This window comes from Elgaria multicarinata, chromosome 7 (assembly GCF_023053635.1).
Source record: "Elgaria multicarinata webbii isolate HBS135686 ecotype San Diego chromosome 7, rElgMul1.1.pri, whole genome shotgun sequence".
NCBI classification, from domain to species: Eukaryota; Metazoa; Chordata; class Lepidosauria; order Squamata; family Anguidae; genus Elgaria; species Elgaria multicarinata.
In genome coordinates, this window is record NC_086177.1 from 331,116 (window position 1) to 340,275 (window position 9,160).

A 9,160-nucleotide genomic window follows, 5' to 3' on the forward strand; every position below is an offset into this window, starting at 1 on the left:
CAAGAGTGGCACAGAGCGCTGCTGCTCTGCTCTTCAAAAGCATTCTCTGTGCAATGGAAATAGCTTACACAGGCTTTTTCAGCTGTACCTATGGGTGAAGAGAATGTGCAATTTGAAACACCTTAAATCATCTATGTGAGCAATGTCTATGGGTGGAAATGTGCTATTGGGCACATCTTAAATCATCTATGACAGCATAATTGTGCTTTAGTGAATGACCCCCCAAAAAAGGGTTGCATGGTTTTGAGGGTGTGTTGGGTGCCTCCTTACAAAGAGGTAACAGTGTGCTAGATTTAGTCCTGTTCCTGCGAGGGGTTATTTGCACCACACCATTTTTGGTGCACCCAGAGTTTTCACTTTGTGTGTAATTGCGCAGTATTTTGATGGTGCATTGGGTGCCTCCCAATTAAGTGAGGCTGTATATGAAGTTTTGTCCCAATCTTGCAAACTTCTAGAGCTATAGGGTGATCCTGGAAGCACTGAATTTAAGCCCCTTTACTTTATCCTAAACCTCCCCTCTGAGTGTATATAGTGTAAGGTTAAAATGGGCTACTGCGATATTATCAATGAGTGAAACAGCACCACTGCTTGGGTGGTAGGACTGCAGCGGAGGATAATTCAGATTATGAACAGTAGCTTAATTGTCTGACCATCTAGGGGGTAACAGTAGCTTGTTTTCAAAATAAGCTACTCTGTGTAGCTTATTAAGCCTTCAAGGCTTAAAGTGACATCCAAACCCAAACACTCTCTCTGATGGCTCATCTTGGGTCCACTGAACCCAATCCCAACCAGCCAGAGGAAATGGCAGTGGCTCCTCATGGACTGCATCTGCACTGGAATTGGCAGGACTGTTTTCACACAAAGTAAGACCTTGACGGCTGGCCCTATCACAGCCGTCTTAAAATCATGGGTTTCTTCAACGACTGTTATGGGCACCTTTCACTTCCATGCTCAGGAGAAAAATAAAAATCTATTGAAACCAGAAGGGGCCAGGTAGTCTGTGACAGCAGCAGCAATATTTCCTCCTCCTTGCTTCCCTACCCTCAAATGGGGGCAGGCAAATGGTAGTTTCAAGGAACAGACAATTCCCCCATCCCCATTTCCCCAAGCACTGCAGTACCCCCGAGGGAGAGTGCAGTCAAGTAATACACTTCATCAGATGGAAAGCCCATCTTGATCGTCACTGTATTTCTCACACTGACCAATCAGTGTGAGAAATATAGTGTGAGGAGCCCAGAAAGAAGGCATGAAGGCAAGAGATGTCTTCCTTGCAACAGGTATTCTGTAGAGCCATTATGGCAATTAGCATTGATATACTTATCACCTATGTCAAATCCTTAAAAAAACAACCCACTAAGCTAGAAGCCATCACTACATCTTGTGGTAGTAAATACCACATACGAATTATGCGCTTTGTGAAGTAATTTCTTTTGCCTGTCCTGAATCTCCAGGAAATTTCTTCTAAACCAGAGGTTCCCAAAGTGGGCAGCACTGCCCCCAGTGGGATTGCATAGGGGGGCTTTAAGAGGCAAAGGGGCAGCAGGGGGCGCTAAGAGGCAAAGGGGCAACAGGGGGGCACTTGAAGTGGTCTTTTCCGAGAAGCACCTCTCCAGAAGGTCTTAAAACCCAGAGACATTTTTATGGGAGAAGGTAGTTTGGTCTCAAAATCTAATATTCTTGCTAAATGACTATCAGACTTTGAAAAGATGATATCACTGGATCAAGTCCATCAATTATGTTTAATTGAATAAACTAAAAAAATGCAATTGGATTTTGAATATTCAATTGTTGAATTATTAATTGTTGAATATTCAATTAATTGAACTGTTTTGAATTTTATTGTTATTGTTTTTATAATTTTTATTGTTATTTATAATTTTTATTGTTATTTTTATAATTTTGTAAACCGCCCAGAGAGCTTTGCTATTGTGCGGTATAGAAATGCAATAAATAAATTATCTTCCTTTGTGGGTCGTTGAAAACCGCTATTCTGAATAATGATTTTTATAGTGTAGGGTAGGGGGCGCTGGGCATGAGTTTGTGGAACCAAGGGGGCAGTTACCTGAAGAAGTTTGGGAACCACTGCTCTAAACCATGGATGTTAACAAAGTTATCATTTTTATCATTTTTGTTTTGTTTTCTAAACTAACCCTAAACTAAAACTCTCCAATTGTTAAAGCCTTGTACTTTAGCCCCCTGATCCTTGGTGTCCTTCTTGACACTTTCCCCAGTAATACACTATTGTTCCCCCCACCCACTAAATTGCCACACCAGGGCATTACAATATTGGCAGATTTACCTTTCACGGTAATTGTTAACATGGAATTCACCTTTTCCATAGCTGCTGCAGTCTGGGTTGACATTTTTATTGACCATGACTCCCAAGATCTCTTTCCCAATTAAATCCCATCTGTGGATATGTGAAGTTGGGATTATTTTTTGGCCCACTGGGCATCATTTCACATTTTTTAACACAGAACCTCAGTTGTCACTTCGTTGCCCACTTTGCAACTCCTTTTGGACCTCTCTGTAATTTCCTTCGGTTTTCACCATCTGGCATAATTTGGTGTCATGCTTAAAACTGGTCACCTTACTGTTCACTGCTATTTCCAGATCATTAATCAACACATTAAAAAGCACTCCTTTGTGAAAACAGACAGAAGTTGCTACCACCTCCGTCCATTTGCTCATTCTGTCTCTGGGCAGTGAGGCGGGTTGGATTAGGCTGCAAACACCGTAGGGTCTACGAGCAAGGAAAACCTCCTCCAAGGCCTCCCGCACATAAGAGCAAATCTACGTCGAGCTGGAGGGAGGGGGAAGATTCCTCCAGAAGGGTGATTGAGCGCCCCGCCTGGGTCCCACCCCAAATACCCGCTTTCCGGCACGCCCGAACGCCCTGCCGACTGCAGAGTGAGCGGCATCGCCACGCTCCCCCTCCCCCTCCCCCTCCCCAGTCCCTTCCAGCAAGCCTCCCAGTCTCCCGAGGATTACCTCGCAGCCATATGTAGGATTCCGCCCCGGCCGCGAATAGCACCATCCATAGCCAGGGGCAACGCTAGCAGCGGGAAAGCAGGCGAGCGGCTACGCGCCCGCCAAGTCCCCTGTTTCTTTTGCGAAGGTGCTGCGGCCACCTGCGGAGCCCCCTGGCGAGGCCAGCAGCGGGGGAAGAGCAGGAAGGTGCCCCCCACCCCCCGCAGCCTCACTCCGGCGTGATTAGCCCGTCCGATGCAGGAAGCTGGTCACGGCTTTGCTTCCGTCATACCGGGAGACAGAGGTGAGAATATAGACTAATACTCAAGCCGGATTCTCCCATTCACTTCGTCTCTTCTTCCACCCACCTCCTTGGGGAGGAAGTGAGAGCGGGGACGTAAATAAGACGGAATGGCTAGTGACATATATTGGTTTCTCCCGAGAGGCCGCTGGAACGCATTGGGACAAGTGAAGCCTGCCACAAAACGATGCGGAACGGCCTCCTGTTCAGAGTTTCAGTTAACCATGCCCTCCTTCCGGGATATGATAAGCTGTTAGGAGCTGGAGCATTTCAACTCAATTTCCAGGTTTCCAGTTTACTTATCAAATGGATGCTACCAGCAGACAAATCAGAATATTCAGTCCTAGTCCACGCCACGCTGGCTTGTTTTATTTCTTTACCTTTCCATTTAATTTACAAGGGTATCACCCTAGTGCATAGTAAGCACTACCGGATTTATAGTTTGCCCCTATTGGCTATCACTCAACCAATTGAGTTTGCTGTTAATATATAATATTGTAGTAGCCTGATCTCCTAGCTAACGTGCGCCTGTTAAAGGCTCCAGTCAGCCACGCCCTCTTCCGGGAGGGTGACTGGGTTAACCATTGGGCTAAAAGTGGGCTGCAGCATTTCAAGGGGCCCAGTGGCTAGCCCAGATCCCCAACTTTCAAATTAAAAAAGAGACAGAGCAAGCCTCTAGCCTTGTAGAATCCAAGATATGAGACAAAATGTTCAGGCAATATTCTGGCCAATTATTTGTGAGAAACAAATTCTTAAGTATTTTTAGCCAATGAGTGAAGTCACATTCCACACTTAGAGATAAATATATCATAAACATTTGTCTGCTGAAGGGACTTCCTGGATCATTTTGAGCCTCCCCTACCTTTTTGGGGGGTGTTGTTGTTTTGTTTTGTTTTGTTTACCCTTGTGGAATAGTGATTACTTTCCAGAGAAAGCAATAAGAGCTTTAGAATTTTAATGTAGCTGGTAATCCAATTATGATTTGATCCTGCTAAATTGCCTGCAGGCTTTTATGCCTGCCTTGTCAATAAACTGATCTTACAAATGACCATAACAAGGCACTGAGAAAGCTGCATGAGACAGAACAAATTTTCTGAATAAAAAAAGAAGCCCATTGCAAAAGCTCTGGAAAGTAGGGCTGTGCACGGACACACACACACACACACACACACACAATCCGATCCGATCCGCACATGATCTGCAAATTCCGGATTTGGCCCGCTCCGCCCTGCGTCGATCCACCGGCGCCAGGTGAGGCCCCCCTCCCTCCTCCCCCCTTACATGCGTCCAGCAGCTGCTTCAACTGAGCCTGAGGACTGGTCTTCCACTTTGAGCCTCAGCCTCAGTTGAAGCCGCCACCGGACCGCGGCAGCGCCAGGTAAGCCCCCACTTATCTTTTTTTTGGAGCTCCGGATCGAGGCGAAGGATCCACTTGGTCTTGATCCTCTTCGCCTCACTCCACAGCCCCCGATCCGCATCGTCTCCGCCTTTGTCGGAGGCGAATCAGGCCACCTCGCTATTGCTTCTACGCTCCGATGCGAAGCGGAGCACAGCCCTACTGGAAAACTTACAACTCCACTTGTCTCATTTTGTACTTACCATATATTATCTTAATAGATGTGAAAATAAGCCTGTGATCAGGACTGGGGTTATTCAGGGCCCAGCCCACTGACTAAATCCCCCTATACCTGCAGTCATCATTGCAACCTGCTTGTTCACCTGCCTTTTGCTCTAATCCAGACAACAATGGTGGTGGTGAAGAGCCCTAGAGGTGGCTGCCTCTTTTCTCACTGGGCTTTCTCTCTGTCAAGGAAGCAAGTGGTAGCAATGATGGGAAAGAGGATGAGGAGCGAAACAGTTTGGGACAAATGCTGCACAATTGCCTATGGCAAATATTAATTTATGTATTCATATCCTACTTTTCAAAAAGCATCTATCTAATAATTTCTAGGCCTCCTTTTAACAATTTAGGGGGTGTCTTCACAGCACTGAGTTGGCACCACGTCCCTTGAAACCCCAATGCTTTCCCTCCCCCAAGGTGGCATCGGGTAATCCCGACGTCGAGGAGGGTGTGTGTGGTTTCTGGGCAGCCATCCGGGGACCGGAGCTGCCCCAACCCTCTTCCTGGTGGAAGGCGACCAATCACAGATTGCCTTCCAGCAGGCTCCAACTGCCCACATCTCTGCTGTGTTCTGGAGCAAGGCAAGGGGCTGTCTTGATGCCGTCTTGATGCCTCACCTCTGTCTGGAGAAAAAAGTCCCCACTTTGCTGGTGGGTGTGCAATTGCAGCGGAGTTGTATAATTGATACCATGCCACTGTGCACCACCCCAGGGCTTTCCAAGCATTTAGACAGCCCCATAGTTAAATTAGTGTAAATATAATTTTAAACAATAAAAATTCAATTAAACAATTCCCCAAATCTCTTCCAGTTTTATAACTAAGGTTCATGAACAAATATATTTTAGAAGTTTAAGAGAAGGGGGGATCTGATTAAGGGAAGAAACCTATGGCCACTATACACTGTCTAGAGGGCCATGGGATTCTTTGGTTTTTGGGAACAGAGGTCAGAAACAGGGTTCTGACCTTGAAGCCCAGAATCCGCTCTCCTCACCCCTGCCCCCACCCCTGCACTCTCATAGCTGACATGGTTCTTGCCACACTAGCTTTGTCTCTGTGATAGGAAACAGAGTGCAGAGAGGGTGAAAAGGGGGCATCTCCTGAGCCAGGGAGGGAAGGAGACAGCAGAAACTGCTTTATGCAGTTTCCTATCGGGTCTCCACGCCCCTTCCCTCCCCATTCCCAGAGCTGTCTGCCTGAATGTGCCAAGTCAAGGGGCAGCCTAGGAGAAAGAGGTGCTGACAAACATTGGATCTGGAAGCCTGCACAAGACCTCCAGGGAGAGATCCACTCTTGGGCTAGGACCTTTCCAAGCTTTATGAAAAATATGAATGTAACGAAGAACAGCCTGGAGGCAGTTCAAAGTTAAATTTGGGTGACTGCCTGCCATGTAATAATTGAACAAAATCAGAGATTAAGAAGAAGCATGCACCAAGCAACTGCAAATTATAGAGTATCTAGCTCAAATACACAGACAATGCAAGTAAAATATCTTGAATGTGCCAATGTTTTCAAAATGTGCAAGTGTCAATGGGTAATATAAAAAGAGCGTGGAGGGAGGAAGCAAAGACAACAACCCTATGTGAAATGTCCCACCTCTGTTGAAAGAGAAGTGTGAGGGAATGTTAATGGCTTTGGGATTCTAGGAAGGTTGGATGGAAGGAGGGTACTGAGGTATGTGCCAGGAACTCCAAGATGTAACAAGATAGAGATGGCCCTGAAAAGGGGGTGGCAGCACCAGAAGTTTTAATAACAAAGTACTTTTTGACCACAGAAACATGCAGACATGCAGACTGAGTTCCTGGCCAGATCTCAGTTGTATGAATGTGAGTATGTTTTGAGTGAATTTTGTGAGTGGAATTCATTGTCCAGAACATAGATAAGGGAGAGCTAACTACAACCAGCTGAGGGGTGAGGGAGTAGGTTTTGTTGGCGTGCCCGCCATTTGGAGCTCTGCATCCCAAGACAGGAATTGTATATTCCAACAGATACTAACTGTATATTTAGTAAAATAAAGTACCACAGTTGAGTAAGCCAGGTTTGTGGTGAAGTTTGTAACTAGGAGGCGAGCAGCTTCCTAATAGAAGTAAGTGTTCTTTTTTTCAGAGGCTGTACAACTCTGTGAAAACACTAGGGAAATAAATTTGTAACCCACAATAAGTTGTGTGTTATTTTCTGAGAATACCTGTAATGTTTGGAAACTAAGTCTGTAGCCCAGTGTGTGTGTTTGGTTCTCTGAGAATATTTGAACAATTTTCTTGATTTTATTTTATTCATTGCTAATTCCCGTCCCCATTTCCCTAAATAAATCCTTTCTATGCTTTACAAACTAGTTGTGTTTCCTGACTCCTCCTCCTAAGGTCCCAGCTGACACAGCCTTATCAACTGGGTGGCTTAGGGGTTATTTAAATCCCTTTTTCACATGAGCCATAATTACCCCAGTAGGTGCATCTGGAGTAAACCTTTCCTTGGAGCATACTGTAACTTACTGCATGCACCTCGTTTCTGTATTTAGACAAGTTGTTGAAATAGAAGGAGAATGTTCTGTGGGAGGCTCCAGTGCTGACAGACCCAGAGCCATGTTTGAGAACTGCAGTGTTCTCAGGGGATTCTCAAGAATTTGTCCACAATCTGGGTCTCAGTGTTACTCCATATTGGCAATTCTTTGATCTATTTTAAAATGCAATAATGGAGGGAAACCACAGGAGACATCCTGTTTGTTTACAGCATTGTTTAATTGTCCCAGAAACTTCCACCAGAAAAAAGCATGCAATGAATAGATCATTCAGAGAAGCCCCTAGTCTCTGGGTGGTGTGTTTTTAAAGTGGAATGCTGGTGGGGCAGGCTGCGAAGTTAATACCAGTAGCCAATTCGTATTAATCTTTTTATGATCAAACTTGCTCCTTTCTGCCTGAGGGGCAAAGTGGAGAGATTCACACGGATGGGACTGTATTTAAGGTAGCAATTCAGCTTACAAAAGAAAAAAGAAAAAGAAAGCCAGCAGGGCTCCAGCCCCAGCCCCTCTTTCTGTCAGTGCCAGGTTTGGATTTTTGGGAGAGAGGGGAAACACCCTCAAGTCACAATAAATTGCCCCCTCCTCTGAATCCAGACCTTGCTTGTATGAAGACTGTTTGGTGCCATCGACCTGCATGGAAACACATCACCCCTATTTTTGCTTTGCTTCAGGTGCTGCCAGACAAGGCTTCTATAGCACCATCACCCTGACCATGCACCATCACCATGCAATTTTATGGAAGGTCCAGACATCTTTCGCTCATAGCCCTCCTGTGTTTTCCCATTGCTTCTGCAATATTTTTTCTTACAAATGAAAATCCTTTGAGTAAGGAAAGACAGAATAGTTGCACAATGCCTTCTGCTTGTTAGGATCTCTCTGTCTGGAAGAACCTTGAGCTTAATGAGGAAAGGGACTGTTCTCAGAGGGAGGCAAACAGATGGATAAAGTGCTGCTGCTTGTTTCTGTAATCCTGCTGCTGCCAGGTCAGTAGCACAGTGAGGTTAAATCAAAAAATTGTCAAAGTAAGGGAATATTTCTTTCCTTTTGACCTTATCAATAGACATTGTAGGACTTCAAATTTCCTTGGTTTCAATTCTATTTCCTCACTTGCTCCTTTTTCTTCATTACTAGGAAACAGAGTGCTACTAAAAATGTTACAAATAGAGAGCTTTGGCTACCGGGTGGTATAGAAATGCAATAAATAAATAAATAAATATCACCCCATTGTTGTGTCTTTTATTTCTCTAGCCAGTTCAACTTAATTGAAATAGTAAGTTTTCAATCTTTTAATTTTTTTCTTTCTCTGATTTGCTCAGTGTTGCATCAATATGCAGATGACACCCAGCTCTATCTCTCTTTTTCATCAAACCTAGGTGAGGCAGTGGCTGTTCTGAATCAGCACAGTAATGGACTGGATGAGGGCCAATAAACTGAGACTCAATCCAGACAAGGCAGAGGTACTATTAGTGGGTGGTTCGCCTGTTCAGCTAGGTGATGTTTACCCTGTTCTGGAGGGGGTTGCACTCCCCCTAAGGGATCAGGTTCATAGTTAGGGTGTGCGCTTGGATCCAGAACTGTCACTTGAGGGACAAGTGAACTCAGTGGCAAAGAGCACCTTTTATCAGCTTAGGCTAATATACCAACTGTACCCATCTGGACAGAGATAGCCTAGCTATAGTTATCTAGGATGACCATATGAAAAGGAGGACAGGGCTCCTGTATCTTTAACAGTTGTCTTGAAAAGGGAATTTCAGCA

At 45.0% G+C, this 9,160-nt stretch overlaps 1 protein-coding gene across 3 annotated transcripts in view; it reads right to left on the reverse strand.

Annotated features, from left to right (window-relative positions):
• The window catches only part of LOC134401277 (uncharacterized), an 81,337-nt gene extending 78,155 nt beyond the window's left edge, over window positions 1–3,182 (reverse strand). For 2 of the 3 annotated variants that reach the window (XM_063130026.1, XM_063130027.1), the window contains exon 1: window positions 2,992–3,180. The gene's annotated coding sequence lies outside the window, so the exon portion shown is untranslated. Of the gene's footprint in view, window positions 1–2,991 lie in introns of all 3 variants that reach the window. The other variant, XM_063130028.1, reaches the window with a different exon arrangement.
• Between the last annotated feature and the right edge of the window lie 5,978 nt (window positions 3,183–9,160).